This window comes from Scleropages formosus, chromosome 2, assembly GCF_900964775.1.
Source record: "Scleropages formosus chromosome 2, fSclFor1.1, whole genome shotgun sequence".
NCBI lineage: Eukaryota > Metazoa > Chordata > Actinopteri > Osteoglossiformes > Osteoglossidae > Scleropages > Scleropages formosus.
The window spans coordinates 37,202,343-37,221,876 of NC_041807.1; the positions used below are offsets into that span (position 1 = coordinate 37,202,343).

General features: G+C 48.5%; 1 protein-coding gene across 5 annotated transcripts in view; it reads right to left on the bottom strand.

Annotated features, from left to right (window-relative positions):
• prdm16 (PR domain containing 16) overlaps positions 1 to 19,534 on the bottom strand; it is a 219,842-nt gene that overhangs the window by 31,034 nt on the left and 169,274 nt on the right. The gene's annotated exons all lie outside the window — the stretch shown is intronic.

The window sequence follows — 19,534 nt, forward strand, 5'->3', positions numbered from 1 at the left end:
CTAACGGCCTTCCTCACCTTCCTCGCGCACAAGCTGGGGGTGAGGAATTCTCCCCCACATTGCAGATCCTGCCTGCCAGAGACAGTCTTAAACTATGGAGGTCCTTCACAAAGGAACCATGGAGACAGAGGCAGAAGGACTACATTTAGCTGACATTTTCCTCCAAAGTGATTTACAATATTAACATACTAGAGGTTGGATTCAAACCTGCAACCTTTGGGTCCAAAAGCAGCACCTCTAACGACCACACTACCAGCTCCCCTGAGGGCTTGTTTCTATTAAGTATATTCTTACTTAAACACACAACCATCACTCTCGATTTTTCCCCAGGAAGTGGGTACCTCATTAGGGGTACCTCAGGGCACCTCATTAAGGACCCCCACAATTCTTCTTTTACAGATCCTCACATCCTTCTCTTTACATAAGAAGTCAGCGAGGTGACAGGCTGAGTGATCTTACTGTTTCCAGGAGGACCGAAGTGCATCTCCATCCCCCTCCTTCTCAAAGTCCTCCAACCATCTTCTCCCGCATCCACATTTACTTGCCCAGCTTTTGCAGTTGGAAGTAAATTCAGAACTACACTGCAACAGGCTGCAGGTGCGACTCAATAAATGCGACATATGACCACATCTGGGGGCGACAGGGGGTGTATTGGTCAGAACCCTCGCTTTGCAATCTAAGCACCTTGGTTTGAATCCAAACTTACGCTACAGCACCCTTGATCGAGGTTCCGACCCCCGACTGACATGGTAAAAATTACCGTGGGAAAATCGCTGCCATTTTAAGTTGTCTTTGACAAAGATGCTATGTGAATTAATAAATGAATTGTCATAAACTTAAAACACGAAAGGCATCTAATCATCATTTACGGTAGTAAAACCAAGGAAAAAATGTTTCTCTCTACCTGGACTCTCTTAAATACAACTTTCAGCATCTAAATTCTGTACACATGTCCTGTTTAAAAAAAGTGACTGGTATTTTTCTCTGGTTGATGATTTCAAGGTCACAGCTGCATTGCCTATCCAAAAACCATTAGTTCAGAAGCTGAAATCGTGACCAGTTGTGTTGAGTGGACGTCGAACCCGTTTTCGCATAATAATGCTCACTTTGTGTGCTGAAGTGAGTGTTGCATTTCGCTCGTGTGTGTGATACTGATACACATCCACTTTGGCTGCCTCCAGAGCCTCAGTTCCTCAGAAATTGCTAGAAATAACACAGATTCTACTGCCGGCACGTGAGAATTATGGGCGGAAATCCCGGGTTCGCGGTGCCCCGGCAGTCCTCTCCGCTCGTCCTCAGATCCTTGCCACGGGGTTAAAGTGGAGCGATGGGGTGGAGGTATTTGACTGGTAATTAAAGTTGAAAACGTGCAGCCTGGGTTTTATAAGGGTCTAATTTCCCATCCTGCTGAGCCTGATAGCGGTAGCAGATCCTCCCGGGTCGTGACAGTTGGGACTCGGCGGCCCAGATTACTCTAATTACATGTCATAATGAGACTAACCAGGGGTGACCTCCGACCTCTTCCTCTGCCACCCCATGATCACGTTCAAGTATAACAGAATCTGGCGAGCGGGCCTATCTCGCAAGGGTGTGCAAAAACAAGCAAAATCAGACAAATGCGAGACATTATATACACAGCTCTGATGCCAGCATGCCGCACACGATCATAACGGCAGAGTGCCATCTAAAAAAGGCTCTCTTTACTCTCCTCTTTCTCCGATTTTGGAAAGGTGACAAAGTGTTACGCGGTAACACATCTGGGTGAGAAGTGGGCTGTTTTTGTGTATGTGTATGTGTGTGTGTGTGTGTGTGTGTGCGCGTTTCAAACGGTAATTGAGAGGAGGCTTAACGGAGGTGCGGAAACGTGCAAGGCTCGCCTCCGCGGCTCTCGCACCCGCGACCCGAACGCGAGGTCGAGGTTTACAGCTCCACCTCGACCACTGAGCTCTATTTACCAGCAGAAGCTCGGTTGTGGTGTCTGTTACTGATCATATTGCTCGTTTTGAAATAAACACCTTAGTATATATCATTGTTCCTATGAAACATCTTATCGTGCCAGGTGCATTAGAAAAAAAAGTTTCAGCTGGGAAACAATTCAGTGCACAGTAAAACCGAATTAGGAGATAATGCAAAACTGACAGAAATCGTGATCTATTATGATATAAATAGTAAATAAATGATAAAGAACATGAAGTTTAGTTTTTCTGAATTCAGCGCACTTTACATTTACATTTATTTATTTAGCAGATGCTTTTCTCTAAAGAAACTCCCTGTGAACTCTATGTAGTGTTATCAGCCCACACACCTTATTCACTGCGGTGACTTACACTACTAGATACACTACTTACAATGGGTCACTCATCCATACAGCAGTGGAACACACACACTATGGGGAACACTTTGCCACAATTTGTTTTTTAGTTTCTTTCAAAGTGCTTCAGAATATCCATTTTCTGTCGTAGTGTTGCAGCTTTTCTTTCACGAGCTCCACTTTGCCACCAGAACATTTCTTCACACTCATACCACCTCCGCTTACCATGTTTTACGCTAACAAAGCAGAGCGAAATTAAACACGAAATTAAAAAACTGCGCTTTCGGAATCCGAATCTGATCACGTTACTCCCAAGTTGAACTCGCAAGTGTTTATGTGTAATAATTTCTGGACAAGAAATAGTTGAATAACGGATGAACCTTTACGCAGCTACTCGTTCGATGTCGACGGGTTCATACGGTGGATTGCGACAAATTGACTGTGCTCTGGAATCACGTTTCGGCGTCCAGATCTCTCCTTCTGTTGATGAAATGCACTCTGGATTTTACTCCGAGCATCTGCTGAATGAATACGTGTAAATGCAAACGTAAAAAAGCATAATTTAAACCGTGTTGCTCTATTAATTTATTGCGAAGTATCCCAATCACGTTAAGGAAAAAGCGCCGGGGCAGAACTGACTCTATGTATAATTAACCCTCGACGATTTTAAATACCTAGTTTGTCAGGCAAATTTTTATTTTGCAATTTTGGCACAAACTTTAGATCTTGACTTCACAGAGAAGAAACAGCTAATTGCACTTTCGCAGGTTCCTTCTGAGCGAATTATTCCAAGAAAGGTCATTACTGCGTTTCAAATTGTACTTAATTGCTTTGTATCATCAAAAGAGCTGCGCCAAGCCGGGCATTGGCTGTGGGGGAGATCAGCGTCTTTGCCCGTGTGACAGCACTCTAAAACAGCCCATGAAGCCAGGGCTACCGCTACATTGTGGGTTTACGAGTTAAATGTTAGCGTGATACAGACCAGGCCTTTACTTTATGTGCGAAAGCAGTGACTGAAAACTAACCAGGCGTGCAGCGAAAATTAGCCACCCGCTAAAAAAAAAAAAAAAGAAAAAAAAAAAAAACGAGGCGATCCTCTGTGCAGGTTCAGGTCAGGGAGTGTTCGTCTGCTGCCTGTTGGGATCGAAAATACAGGTATTGTGCACGTTTTTACGAACAGATGGGAAACAGCTTACATTAGGCTTGGGGGGGGGGGTGTACGGTGAGTGGTAGCTAAGGCTCTGTTCGGGCCTAATGAGGTGCAGGCCGTGTTGAGGCCTGCAAACACTCCTTCTCCAGGTGTAGCTTTGATTTATAGTGCCTTAAATGAAGTGTAACACACACAAAAAAAAGAGAAATGCGCCGTTGTTTATTTATTTATCATTTGTTCCTTGTATGTCACGGGAACAGCTGAGCGTTAGCGGAGTGAGGTGTGGTAAAAGCAGCCTGTGACGGGGGCCACGCCTCGTCTCTCGCTAACGTGACTCCGTTCCGAGGCCGACGGGACCCTCCCAGGTCGACTCATGGGGGATAAAGAGTGCCACTCATTTCGGGGGGCGATTGAAGGGACGGGATGTGCGAAGCTGGCACGTCTAGGCCTCAGCCAGGTGTCGGGGGCCGCAGGTGTGGTAGGGGCAAGAGTTGCGTCTGATGCATTAAAAATGGACACGTCATGAGCCTTTTGTCAACAAATTCACAAGCGGGGGCAACAACGGCACGAAGAGAGTCCAGGTAAGGGGGAGCCGCGGAATCTCCTTGCGCCAGCTGAGCAGCCGAGGCCTCGGTGACAGGAAGCGCCATTAACCCAACAGGAAGTGTGATAAGAATGGCTTTGAATGAAACCTATTTCGTTCGTCTTGAGATAAGGAGAGCGCCCCTTAAACACACTCACTCACGGGGCCCCAACCACTGACAGACAAAGCCCCCTGTTTTGCTCTATTTTGCTGAGGCCTTCAGCTCGTCCCTCTCGAAGGCGTCCCGAGCGAGAGGGTTCGTGTAAATTCACGCTCGTGTCGGACTGCCTTGGATTGCCGCGATGCGTCGATAACTGCTCCATCACCACGATCCGTGAACTGGAAAGAATGCATTCGATGGTAAAAGGGCTTCAGAAGTTTTGCGCTCGATAGGTGTTTTGTGACAGAGAGAAAGTGCGTTGCGGTCTTGTTCGCACAACCTCTGAAGCCTGCGCGTGGGCGTGAGAAGAGGAAAAGCGGCCGAGCTGCGGAGCGTTTATCTGGTGTGGAATCTGCAGATTGAGTCGGCACCCCGGGGCTGCTGAAAACCCGAGTGGTTGCGCTCGCAGCTCACGCGGACCGGGCCCACGGCGGTTTCGAGCCGGGACCGCATTGTGGAAACTTTGTCAGGTTTGGTGGTGGGGAGAGAGAAGAGGAGTGGTGGGCGTGGGGTGCCAGGTCACAGAGGTCAGAAAAGACACAGCTGGAGGTGAGACATGACACCCTGACAAACCCAAGGCGAGCGCTGCGGAGGTGCTTGCGTTTCTTTCGGTAACATGGTCGCGCGAGCCCGACGCACGCGGTGCTGAAGCCTCGCAGGAGGAAGCGACGAGGGTCACGGCGAAAAGAGGAGACGCCGTGACGGTGGAGGGCCTTACACTGATTTGCTCCGTAGGTTCGCGCCTGCTTACTGCGCGCGGACTACTAGTTCACGGAGCTGGCGTGTGAAAAATATAGGATGTCGAACAATTTCCGCGCAAAGAGCCTCGCGGTGGAAAACAGGAAGGCGTTTCCAACACATATACGGGGAGAATTTAAATACAATAGGTGCAGAGCGGCTAATGCCAGGGTCTCGATCTGGTTTACGTACTCATATCCTGGGGAAGCGCAGAACAAGGGGCTCTCGGCGGAATCGTGGCCCAGAGCAGCGTCAGATGATAGCGCTCTTGTTTATTATTGTTGTGCTGTGGGAGTCTCTTCGCCGCGGCGAGCTCAGGGCTCCCGTGAGACCGCCGAGTGCTGCGCCGTGACTGTGTGTGTGTGTGTGTGTGTCTGCGTGAGAGCGGGATGCTCTCTCCTCTCTCATTCCCCGTGTATTAAATGAGACCAAACACACGGCGTGGTTTAAATGGAGGAAGCGGCGACCTGGCACCGGACTGGAGAACACCAGCACGGGCTCGGGTCTCACCCAGTGGGGGAGCCACGGGGACGCGAGTGAGCATCCCACATTCACAGCTAGAGGGCAGTCACGATCGAGAAGTGCCGGCCAGCGCTCGCATGCCGCTGGGGGAAAGGTCAACCTCTAGTTTACCAGCTGTGGAAATCGAACGCCACGATGCAACCCCAGCACCGCCCCCACACGCACGATCTGCTGCCGGGCTGCCGTCGAGGTTGCGCGGACACGGAGCCCTCCACCAGTGGCCAGACGGGTCAGCCTCATACGAACCCGGTGCACGGACGCCGCTGTAACAGAGGCTGCTCCACACTAAGACAGCGAACCAACCCCGCCGCCGTGGAAACGGGATGGAACAAATATCATCTGCGTGAAGTTGACCGAGCACATTCACCTCCATTAGCCGAACCCACAACAAACAATGGGGCAAGACGGAGGGAAAAAATGGCACAAAGGGTGGCCGTGAGTCAGCCAATGAGAAGGAGGCAAATATCTGCAGAAGTGGAGGTTTCGCAGTGTTTTTAATTCGTGGTTCAAAACACAGCCATCCGTCATCCTACCCCGGTAAAGGCCTGCGGTTTGTGGCCCTCGCGTCAGCCAGCTCCTCATTGCTGTCAGCATCCATCACTGGGTGAGCTCATTACCAGGGTGCCTTTCGGAGGGCTTTCCCGGGGGGACGCGCACGGCACAGGATCCCCCATAAGCCCCAGGTCCGGGGGCTCTCGACCTGTAACGGGCTGGCGCTGGTCATGTGACACCGTCCTCCGGCTGCTCGCCGACGTCTGTTAGCGCCGAGCACAGGCCTTCGTCCCTGCAGCCCACATGTGCCCATTCATTATCCTCTATCTGGCGCTGGGGGTGGGGGCGGGGGCTAACCTGTAAGTCCGACACAGGATTTCCTGCTGCCTTCATTAAAGGGTACTGGTCATTATTCCGTGGTGGGAACGCTGTGGACGGACGCAGCGGAACGCAACGAGGGTCTGCGGAGGAGATGTGCTCCGTGCGGAAGGCGGGGGGCGCAGGAGATCACCGTGGGGGGAGGAGGGAGGGCAGGGGGAGCGACAAAACGACAACTCCGCGTCCTGTCTCATTAGAGGCCACGGGTGTCCGTTAAATGGAACTATGTGCCCGGCTCTCCTGTGCCCCCCCCCCCCCCCGCCATGCTGGGGGCCACTCAGGACTGTCCAATAAATGGTCTGACAGAGAGCAGGCGGTGACGACTGCCCCCTCGGCTTTGATGGATGGGGCCTTGCTGGGACCGTCCAGCCCTGGAGATCAGGGTGGAGGTGATGGGCGGTGGGTGTTGCTGGGAGGTTGCACTAAGGGGGTGTTACCAATAACGCTTATTTCTAAGCGATTCGGCCTGACAGCTTTTGTCTGCCGTAAAGATTGCTGTGGAGGATGGGCAGCGTGGGGGGAAAGGGCCCATTAATCATATTTTATTAACTTCAGCGGCTCGGCTGGAGTGAGGACGACATGGGGAGAAGGGGAGAAGAGGCCCGAGGAAGGGAGGACTATCCTGCCCTTCTCCTCCAACCCCTCTCACATCAATAAAGCTCAGAACTGCTGCTGCTGCTGCTGCTGAAGAACAGTGCCCCCCCCCCCCCCCCGGGTGCCATAGCGGTCCAGTCGAACCTGAGCAGCCACAGGGCAATGTGATTTAAAAGCAGGCCAGCGGCTGCCATGTTCCTCCCGGGTGGCGCCAGCACCCCGTCCCCTGGTTTGTCTTTCAATATTATTTAACGACCATTTTTAATACGCCTCGAGTTTTGTCGTCCACGGAAACAGACGCCAAAGTAATCAATGCGAGCGTTAGCCGTAGTGATCGGGGCAAAAAGTAACTTTCCAACAATTATCATTCCCTCGTTCTTCTGGGAGCTTACACTTGTTTACACGTTTATACAGCTGGGTAATTTTCACTGTGTTTCGTAAGGGCCCCGGAGCAGGGCAAGGGATTCGAACCCGAGACCCTTGCTCGAACCGCAGCTGCGGTGGGTCTGTCCGGGACTCGGGACGCCGACCGGGGCCGCGTCGCTGTTTAAGTGACTCCGTGTGTTCGCGCTTATGTCGGCTGCCCTCCAGCTGCCGGCGTCACACGAGGAACACGCCACGACCGCGGCGCGCATTTCTGCTTTCTGTCAGCACGCTGCCAGCGTTTGCTTCAGGAAACTACAACGGTAACGAAAAATACGCACACGTGTCCCATGTAAAGGGCTCAAAGGGACACTCATACTTCCTTAACGCTTCTGCTCGTTCACGAACGTATCGAAGAGCCACAAAGTAGAAAAGCGCTCGGAGAGAGCTCGAATAACATCCCTTTGATGTTTTCTGGCGGAGTTAATTTTTCTTTTTTTTACAATTTAGTCATTTAGCTGCAGCTTCTCTCCAAAGGAGCTTATGATTATTTACCCATTTACACAGCTGGGTAATTTTACTAGAGTACTTTGGAGTAAGTACCGTGCTCAAAGGTACTACAGCTGGAGATGGGATTTGAACCTATGACCCTTAGGGTGAAAGGTAGGGGTGCCAACCTCTACACTACAAGCTTACCCCATGTACCCGTGGTTAATAGGTATGTAAGACACTTTGAGCTCCTAGGAGGGGCGTGAAAGCGCTCTTGTGTGCCCTTCTGTAGGGAGCGCGTTTGGCTTTCTGCGTGCGGCCCACTTCCGCGAGACCCCCTTGCCCGAGGGTGGGGGCAGCGTCGATGCGGCGCGGCGCTCCGGAAGCTCCGCTAACGAGGCCGTTTCAATGGAGGGCACAGAAAGAGGGCCCCGCTCGCCGCGTTGAGCTAGGTGAGCGGACTCTACGATTTACAGCCTGCTTCCTCTGCCCCCGTCCGCACGGTGTGTTATGTAACACAGGTGGACTGTTATGCACATTAACGCACCGCTCGACCTTTTTTTTCTAAATATACATGTGCGCCAAATCTTTGAGGGGTAATAAAATGTGTACAGGCGCGGGGGGTTGGGGTTGGGGGTTGTGGCCTCCGTACCCGGTACGTGCGAGTGTTGCACGCGCGGGCGCGATGAACCGCGGCTTATGTTCCTTCGTAGCCATTCATAATTTCTGTACCCCCACCCCCCACCCACACACACACACACACACACCATCACCCGCCTCGTGTTTGAGAGCAGGATCTAAATAATTAAAAAGCAGCCAGGTCTGGATCTCGTAAAAACACATCTGGGCCGGGGTGTGACTGTCGCGCACTCGCCGAGTAGGTAATTGCCGCGCCTTGGGGGGGGGGGCGGGGGGGGTCTGATTTGTACTGCTGCTGAGCTCTGAGACAGAGCTGGGAGAGAAAGCAGGCATGTACAGGCGCGCGCGTACACACACACACACACACACACACACACACACACACACACACACACACACACACACACACACAATGGCCCAGAACAAGCGGAAAACTATATACCATAGTATATATACACTATATATATATATATGACTATATACTATAGTGTATATACACAATATATAGACATGTACTTGTGAGAAAAATGTTGTGAAAACTAAGTGTGTGGTTTGCAGTTATTGCCAATAAAGGAGGTTCCACTGTTTACCAAATATTAGGATGATTATTCTTTTTCCACTGAATTTTCAGTTTTTCAAGATGCGGCAATGGGCAACCTTGTGCGCGTTGCTCGTCACGTGACGTTCTCTTCGTTTATCGTTACGACCGACGAAGATCAGGTCACATTTTTGTAGCCGTTCATGCAGAAATCCAGATGATTCCAAAATACTCCAATATACACGCACTTTTTTTTTTTTGCCATGCAGGACAGGAAAGTTGCAGCCGCCTTGTGTGACTTTGCTGCGAAGAGGACTTTCAGCTGCACTGAAACTCGAAACCCTTGTGTTCGTGAAGGTGCTGTTAGAGATATTAATGTGTGGCTATTTCGAGGGGCCAAAGATTCAGAGACAAGTCTTGATCAAAAATTAAACAACGTTATTGTTAATCGATTAATCAAATGTCTACGTGTACTCAAAGTTTTGACCGCTAAAGTGTTTTTTATCATAAAAAAATAACATTTTTAAATATGACTGCTACTACGTTTTTAATGATCATTTTAATAAACATTTTAACATAATGACGTAATAATGAATTATTTTAGTACAAATAACATTTTAAAGCGGTTAGTATTTTCATTTTTTTCATTCGACTGTATTTTGTCAGTAATATATGTTAGGGGTCATCGCACATTTTGTGCATCTGGCGCCCAAGTCCATTTTGAAGACACAACACTCGGGGTTCTGGCATGTCTCAGTCTCACCAGCGCCGAGCGTCCAGCCAGATGTTTATTTCCATCCGAGCCTAATCAGAGGTGTCATTTTCACGTCTCATCACCGGAAGCGAGCTGATAAGTCCGCGGACAGAGCGGGCGCTCCGTCAGCATGCGTCTCGCCGTATCATCAAGGTCATCGGGGACGGGGACGCAAAACGCAGACAGTTTCCTGCGCGGAGAAGGGCCCTCGGCCCCATATTTGCTAAATGTTTGACACCGCCGTGTCCCATTAGAGTGCCAGACAGCGCCAATCTGGGCCGTGACGGCCTCTTGTGAAGAGGATGAAATGGAAATACAAGCTTGATGGGAGCAGGGGCAGGGGGCTGCTAGGGGGGAGGGGGTAGGGCAACGGTCCGACTTCTCACAAGAATCATCTTCTCCTGATCTTCTCCAATTAGTGCTCACGCGGGGGTACATTATCCCTGTTGGGCATAACTGTAAACAATAATATAAATATATATATAAATCTCGGCAATGAACTTAATAATAAATCTTGTCTTTTCTTCTCTTTATCTATAATGAAAATAAATCTTGGCAATCTTGACCAAATAAAAAAATCTTGGCGCTATGAATTTCATTTTTTTTGTTTGATCATGAGATGCTCCCGCCCAAAGTCCCTTCCAGCTTCTCACTGTCCCACATGTGTGCGGCTGGTTGTTTTGTTTGGGGCCGTGTAAGCTGTCCCTCTCCTGGGATGTGAGCCTACAACCTCTCCCGCCTGGAGTCCAAATGTCCCCCTCTTGCCTTCATGGCCAAATTTTATTTATTTCTTTATTTTTAATAAGGACGGATTTTGAGTTGAGCCACACCTCAGCTGTACACAAAGAGAGCACCGCTATTTGCCGCGACCGCCACGTCTAATAAAGAGGCGTGTCCCTCTCCCTTTTGGCCCCTCCCACAGCCTACGTTGGCCCCGCCCCCTTCATGCCACAGCTCTTCCGAACACGAACAGGTTTGTCTTCCGGGGGAACGATTTAGTGGGAAAACTTCTGGAGCTGCTTCAGATAAAGTTATTTTTCAGGCTGCACCTCGATAATGAAACGGTCGGGCGTAATTTACGGCCCCTCGTTAACATGACTGAGGCCTGCGCTGCTGGGTTATGTCCTTCTGCTTTACTGGCGGGCCTTGCAAGTCAACTTTATTGCCCCGCTTTATGATATGTATTTAGGGCAATTAGGGAGGAGATATATTGACTCATTATAGCAAAGCAGGTGCAGGGTAAACCTAAATATCTAAACAGTGCACACAGGAAGGCATACACACACACACACACACACACACACACGCATACAACAGCAAAGGGCATATTTTCCTTAAACACCTTGGGTATGGACTCAAGTGGGAACTACTTCCACGGATTCTCAGCAGCCAAGTGAGACATTATCCAGAACTGAAATGAATAACTATCTCGTTATCACCAAGTCAGGGGATACAAATCATACCTGAGCTCATTATTTAATGTGAAAACTGATTTTTAATTTAGTTCCAGCTTGAACAATTAAGTACCCAGAAAGGTTGACCAGCCTCCGTGACACCGAACACCTCTCTGCAGAAGACATACATTTTTATTTCCAGTTCATCTTCAGGAAGGTCATCTCTAGCTCCGCAATCAGTCTCCTCTCACATTTATTCATTTAGCTGATACTTTTCCCCAAAGCAACTTACACTTAATCAACCTACAATTATTTATCCATTTATACAGCTGGGTAATTTTACTGGAGCAATTGAGAGTAAGTACCTTTCTCAAGGGTACTACAGCAAAATGTGAGACTCACACCTGCAACCTTCGGGTCCAGAGGGAGCAGCTCTTACCACTCTACTACCAGCCAGCCTGTTTCTAAGCTTTTGTTACCGAAATGGAAAACTAGCCCTAATAATCTCTCGAAAGCCGACACAAGCAAAAGCATGGGTGTTTCAGGTGTGTCTCCGCAACATCCTCAAATACTCAACGTATGCAGTGATAAAAAAACACATGGTTCATTACATCTACTTATTTAGCAGACACTTTTCTCCAAAGCGACTTACAATGGATACTATGTAGTGTCATCAGCCCACACACCTTGTTCACCGCGGTGACTTACACTGCTAGATACATTACTTCCACTGGGTCACTCATCCATACATCTGTGGAACACACACTCACACACTCTGGGCGAACCTGAAAAGCATGTCTTTGGACTGTGGGAGGAAACCCACAGAGACAGGGGGAGAACATGCAAACTTCACGCAGACTGAGCAGGAATTGAACCCATACCCTGCTGCACCATCCATGAGCTTTGAGACAGCAGTGCTACTTTCCGTGCCTCCGTGCCACCATGCCCCCCCCCCCCACCATTAGCCAGAATAAGCAGTCAAAACTCAAAGAAGGCTAGTGGATAATAGTAAGACGGCTTCCTGGTAGAACAGTGTATCGTAAAGTAAATGTTTTCCGTGTCTGAAGGTGACTTTGACCCCAGCTCATTGCGCCGTCTGCAGGTCAAACACGAAGCAGAGTACACAGGAGATAAGGTGGGCTGCTTGCTTGCTTACTCGCTCAATGCGGCAGCAGTCTGCGGTACCACCGTTTGATTTCCAGTGATGATACGAACATGGTCTCATGAGCACGGCTTGTAAAACTACTTTGTTGCAATGCATGCTGCCTGTCCCATCATGCATTGCAACAAAAACTCCTACCATGTCAGCGTGCGGGTGTATGTGTTGTTGTTGTTTTTTTCAGTATTGTCACTTTTTTTTAATTACAAAAAAGATTGCTGGGTCAGCAGAAAGTATTTCCCGCTTCTGGAACCCCAAGCGCCATGATGCCCAACCGCGGTGGACGGAATGAGCGGGAAGGGTGCGCGCAGTCATTTCTTAAGAGAGGAACCGATGGTTACAAGATGCCTTCCTGCAAATAGCCTCACAATACAACTTCACATATTTACATTCATTCATTTAGCAGATGCTTTGCTCCAAAGCGATGTACATCTTGTAGAAAATACAATGTGTTCATTACATTAGCAGAAAGACACACTTAGATGCAGATGTGATTCTGAGGTGCAGTTAGTTTTCTTTCCACCATATTAGCCAATGTTCATCACACGAATCGCCGTATAAAACTTTATCATAATATCGATGATTCCTAATCACCTTCCTAGTAATTTTTTTTTTTAAGACGCATAAAAACATTTACGTTACATTACAGGAGTAGCCGTGTAAAGGTTTATCCGGGCATGATCTTAAAGTTATAGTGCATGAACATTTACACCTTACATGAACTTAAGAGATGATGGGCGAAGTGAGTCTGGAAGAAGTGGGTTTTAAGGCCCTTTTTAAATGTGGAGAGGGATTCAGCAGTTCCGAGCGAGGGGGGAGGTCGTTCCACCACAACAGAGCCAGATCCGAGAACCTTGACGCTTTAAATATTGTTGGATGACCGCGCAGCACAGAACTTGATGAACTAATAAATAATTACATTATTGTGTTTTTAAAGTGGGGACAAGCTACACTTTATAACATTCACACTAATGGCCTCTGAAAGGACGATCTTCCTGAACTGGGATCAAGCCCTTTAAATGGCTCTAACAAACACATCCTTTCCAGGCGTAGCAGCAAATAAAAGCAGTACTAGGAAGCGTCTATTTACACTTTAAACAGGCTCGCATTAAGCGGAACGGTGCCGGCATCGTCCGGTACCAGTGCTGGACAATTCACGGAACTTTGTGAGCGCCAACACACGGCGAACATTCAATAGCAGCGCTTGAGCGACGCAACAATGTCACATTATTTATGTGCCCTTCCACACAAAATACTTCCCGTGAGTAAGACTTCTTAGTGATAAAATTAAAAATGGTAATAATTATAATACAATATGTGCCCTTAAATGTCCATTACACTCTTTGGATTGCATTCAAGGAATGATTGCCAACCATTCTGCTTCGGCTGTTTCGCGCATTTATTTGAGAGCGGACAACCGAACAATCAATTAAAGAAATTCTCCGTCTTCCACGTGAACGTACTTTTCCGACAATCGCTCGCACACGACCGGACACTGGATCTCTGTCTCAGCCCTTTGTTTGCAATTACACCTAAACTCAAAACAGACACAAAAACAAATTTCAAAAATCAAACATGAAAGAGCACCCCGCTATGTTGCTGGATAGCATCAGTGAAATTTGTTTAATCAGCGTGAAGATTTTTCGGAACCAGCCCAATTTTTTTTTTTTTTTTTTTAAACATTTAATTTGCAATAAAAGACAGTGAACATTTGCACCGGAGACATTGCGTTTGGAAACAGTTTCACATAAAAATGGCAGGAAATGTTCGTGGCTTCCAAGTCCAAGGTAGGCCAACATCTGATGATGATCTATCCCCGAATTCCTCCAAGACGACTTTATTTTTTATTCTACGTTTTGCTTCGGGTTGCTGACATGAATTCACATATGCGCCGTTCCATTAAAGCTTTCAGCGCCATTCTACGAGGGCACGCCATCGATTTAAGACACATATCAGTCCCGCAGAGCGGCTGAACACCTCTGTTTGAGCTCTGCAAACCTGTGCGTTTCAAGTAGTCAAAGATCAATTTTCCACCCGCACCGGGGTCCGAAAGTGCGCGAGACAAAGGCGTGCTGCGGACATCGCCTGGGCGTGTGTTTCCAACATTCGCATGCTCTCGTCAGCTGGAAAGTGGACGCCTTCATTAGCACCTGTAGCTGGAAAATGGACTCCTGCATGAAGATGGAAAATGTATGCCTTCAAGAGCTGCTGTAGCTCGAAAATGCATGACTTTATTGGGACCTGTAGCTGGAAAATGTACTGTTTTATTGGGACGTATAACCGCTATATACAAGTGACAGCACAAGGGCTGTAGCTGTAATCTACAAGTCTTTGTCAGGACCTGTAGCTGGACAATGTATGATTTTATAGGGACCTGTAGCTGGACAATATAGAATTTTATTGGGAGCTGTAGCTGAACAATGTACGTTTTTTTGGGATCCGTAGCTGGAAAATGTACAATTTTATTGGGACCTGTAGCTGAACAATATACAATTTTATTGGGACCCGTAGCTGGAAAAATGTACGTTTTTTTGGGACCTGTAGCTGGAAAATGTACAATTTCATTGGGACCTATAACTGCTATATACAAGTGACAGCACAGGGGCTGTAGCTGTAATCCACAAGTCTTTGTCAGGACCTGTAGCTAGAAAATGCATGACTTTATTGGGACCTGTAACTGGAAAATATCTACGTTCAGCCGGGCCTGTAGCTATAAAACGCTCTCGTGATTACAGCCTGCAGCTGGAAAACCAATGTTTTCAGGTGTCTGTAGCTCGAAAACACACTCCTCGATGAGGGCTTGTAGCTGGAAAACACGCGCCTTCATTGGCATCTTTAGCTGGAACACACACTTCTTCATTATTGCCTGTTGGCATCGGGCGAATAGGAAAATCAAAGTGCTTACAACGGTACTATCTAGCCGAACCGTGCCACGTCTGTGCCGGGGGACACGGACCTCTTGTCCACATTACTACAAACAACAACAACAAGAGCGCCTGGAGGACGGCCAGCAAGAGGAAGATGGCGACAGGAGGGACCCCTGGGAGGATAACGGCTTACTACAGGTGGGGAGGGGTCCGAAACCAGAGCCAGATTGTAACTGTAAATGAAGATTTGAGGCAGATGGTTCCAATAACCCCGCTGCCCCAGATCTCTTTGCTCTATTAAATCCTTGTGCTGCGAAATGCAAATTCATTTTATGGCTTTCCAATTCATGGCGCTGCGTACCTTCAAATATTGCTTTCAAATTCAAACCTCCTGCAGCAGCTCCCCGCACAAGAGTCGGGCCTTTCAGAACACGAGGGATTGTTACGGGTAGGGGGTGGGGGGAGTAAGGGCCGTGTGTCCTGGGTTCGCGGGGCAGATAAACCCGAGCTCCTCCTGATTGGAAACACATGAGCCAGGCGGCCCTAATGGGCTCCCGAGCGCGGTAACGCTTTGTGTAAAAAACAGCCCCAGATACCGTGCTTTACCGCTCGGCTGCGGGCTGTCGCCGACACTTCGGTGGCGATCGCTCGTGTCGGCGATGTGCAGAAGGCTGCCCCTTCTCAGTTTTTCCTCTGCTTTCCTGGCACTAAAAGGGAAGCAAACACACACGTCCAACAAAGGGGTACCAGGCGGTCTGTCTTTGCGCTCAACTGGAGCGACTATGAATGCGGCCATATAAAAAAAAGAATAACAAAATCAACCTGACGAGCAGAATTAGCTCCAGAATGGAAACACGCGAAATGCACAAAGACGTGCATTATGGGTGCGAGTGGAGTCGTGAAGATCTGCGAATTGTCAAGCCCTCCGTTGATGCTTGTTACAGCAATCGAAGCCGGCGGGTGCTTTTGCCGGCTCCGAAGCCACGAACCCATCTCATCGTGCTCAGTGCAGCCGGCAGAAGAGGCTCCGAGTCGGAGAACGTGGAGCGTGCTCTTTATTAGTAACGGTTTGCCGTTATAGACAGTCAAGCTACCGCGCTTGATTCACTGCTAAGCGTCCCATCCCGTCCCACGCTTTGTCTGCCCCCCGCCGGTCTCTGCAGAGATGTGACCGTGGCTACCGCTGGCCTCAGCCCCGACCCCAGGCTTCACCTTAACCCTAACAATGGCTCCCAGCCCCCTGACATGAGGATAATGGATACCTAGGAGGCAGCAGCCCCGCACCGCCAGCTATTAAATTGGACAGGCTTTTAATTAAATCACACATATAATACAGGAGACCAGGACCATATCCATTCGTCCTGTGTTTAACACAATATGGGGAACGTGTCAGCTCAGCCCTTGATGTGTACTCATTTACCTTTCTATTGGGGTTAATATATGGACGGTGTGGACCCCTGTTTGACGGTAATGGTTAACAGTGTGCATTAGGGTGATTGCGGCGAGGCCATTCAGCGCACCGCCGGCAGTGCGGGCCTCGCATCCCATGATCCTTCACTCTGCGCTATTACGGACAGCAGGAGTGCGGCAGCAGTAATCAATGGGTGCGAGGGGGCGGCGCGGAGCCCAGGGCGCGCATGGCAAAATGGGTACAATCAAAAACCGAGCTCCAAATTCAAGGCGCCCGAGACAAATTTTAACATTCATCCCAACCCCCCCCGATCCCCTTCCCCGATCACAATGCGATTAAAAAACAAGGTTGCCAAGGTTGCAAAGTAACGGTTTTGAAAGATACAAACAACCGTTAAATGATAAGAAAGCTTTTAAATCTACTTTTCAAGACAAAAAAAATGTGCTTTGAAATTTAGAACGCGACATATGGAATATCCCTATGAGAGATCACTCACAGAAAGCGTATGGGCTGGAATCTGGTCTTTTAAACTGCAGCAAAAATATACAAGAGCCCACGGTGGCTTGCAGGGTATAAACACCCTTGCAGAATGGCTCCTGCTTCCCCATAGCTAGTCGAAAGGAAAAAAGCTTTAAAGTACATTTCCTAGCTAAACCGGTAAAACCTTACGCTAGATTTGCAGTCAAGGAACACAAAAATAACTGCTACAATCGGTCTGTTTGCTGCACAAGTACGCTTGTGTGAAACACCAGAGGATGAAGAAAGAGGGCATTGCAAGAGAATCTGTACAGTAAAATTCATGATGTTATGATGTTGCTTTTCTGTGAGACTTCAGCTGCACACATATGCACAGCGGAACAACTGCAGATGCAACAAAAAGCACTCTGTTCACCCAATTTAGTCCAGCTAGAATTTTTTTTTCCACAAAGCTGGGGAGCAAAATAAATCTTGGAACATGGAAACTGTGGGAAATTATTGTCCATGAGGGGGTATGGTAGTGGTAAATCCACAGTGTGCCTATGCTAATTTACCACAGTATCCATCAAGTGCAAACATTTCCAAAATTCAGCTGTAGAGGTGTGAAAGGTGGATTTTCAATATTGCACGCTTCCATATGGTATACTTGCAGCACCTCAACCCTCCAGTGTGTGTGGGTGTCTGGCTTGCTCGGGCTAAAATGCAAATACTGTCACAGGTCATCTTGTGAGCTACTGCTGTCTTGTTTTAGTGTCAAAGGTGGGGGAGGTTTGAAGACTCCTGTCTTCACGCCAGATAAAAGATAGCAGTGGTGGAGCTGTATGGGGCCATCAATCAATGCACACCCTGGGTCCAGTCACAATGCACCTGATGCGCTCCCACCCCGCGCTATTGGTTATTTCACACCTACGTTATAGCTATTATAGTTATAGGAATCCTGATCGGAATTCAGAATTTACACTTGTCTGTAAAATTGGACACTTTAACATACATGACAAAAAAAGTCAAATTCTTAACATGTGTCTCCCCTCTTTGTCTCTTCCTGTAGCTGGATGTATCCAGTTTAACACTCTGGTTACAGTCTATAAGACAGTTAAAGGATCTGCTCCCTGATACCTGGAGAACCTGGCTGTTCCATACATCCCAGCACGAGTGTTGTGCTCCTGGACCGCTGGCTGCATGGTGGTCCCACTAACAAGGGGTCCAAAAATCTCATGGCTCTCAATTTTGGCGGCAAAGTGGTGGAATGAGCTCCCTCTGTCCCTCAGAGCTGCTGAATCCCTTTCAACATTCAGGAAGCATCTCAAAACCTATCTCTTTCAGACCCATTTGTCTCCTGACCTTCTAACTGCTCCGTAAACTTGTATCACATCATTTGTAATAATCACTTTTGGAATTACCGTCAATTGTATGTGCAGCTTCTTGTCTAATGTAGGCCGGTGAAAATAGTGGCATTGGACAAACTGACTGTGCTTCGATAATCGTGTCTGCATCTGTATCGCCTCGTCTCTTGTGAAATGCATTTTTGTTGTTACTTTGAGTTGTGTATTCCTTTGGAAAAAAGCATTTGTTAAATTAATAAACTTAAGTGCAAAACAAGCAGTAGATTTAAATAATAAGACACCAGGATTCAGTGACCACTAGAGGTGCTCTGTCTCCGCAAAATTGTCAGGGCTGAACGAAATGAGGACTCTCTTCATGGTTAAGCTTCAGAAAAGACGCACATTTCAAGCTGAAAAAATACAAAACAAATAGAAATATATAAATTTGGGGGAAAAAAAAGTTTTCCAGTGACTAAGGAGAAACAGTTGAACGCCATCGAAGCACCAGAAACACAAGCTGGTTGACTTGTAAGAAGAGGCCGCTGGCGTTCATACGAGAGAATAGAGCAGGGTGGCGTAGAGCGAAACATGTTTAAGAGTTTTGGCAAGGCTGGACCGAGACCTGGGGCTAAATTGTTTAAACGTGCTCCGGATCGCCGTGGTACCTAAACGTACCTGGCACGGGTCGGGCCTCTAATCGAGCGTTTTTTCCTGGCACGGAAGCACACAACGCTATTGTGCGCTCCCAGCAAAGCCCTGACTGGACGCCCACATTGTTTCTGTGGTGCTTGGACGCCTTTGGAGTCCAGCGGTGTGATGGAGGTGAGAGGCTGGCTGAGTGCTTGCCAGGGAGATGCAGAACCGGATAAGGGGGGTGGGCGCCAGTGAGCTTTTTCTCCTTACAAATGGAGGGGAAGGAGGGAGCTGGGACGGTGCCTTGTGGCGGTGATGATGGTGGAGGGGGCTCTTGGAGTCCCTGGGAGAGTGAGAGGAGTCATCAGAGCTGCTGTGATGAGAGCGAGGGGCCCCCTCAGTGATCAGAATTCACAGGTTATCTGCCCGGGTTCGACCCTGGCCGTGACCTCATTAAGTGACGTGACCCCGTCAGCACCTTCCTCAGCTGCCATCGCATGCCTGATGAGGGAGGGCTGCCCTGCCACCTGCCCCCCACGAGGGGATCGTACCCCAACGCC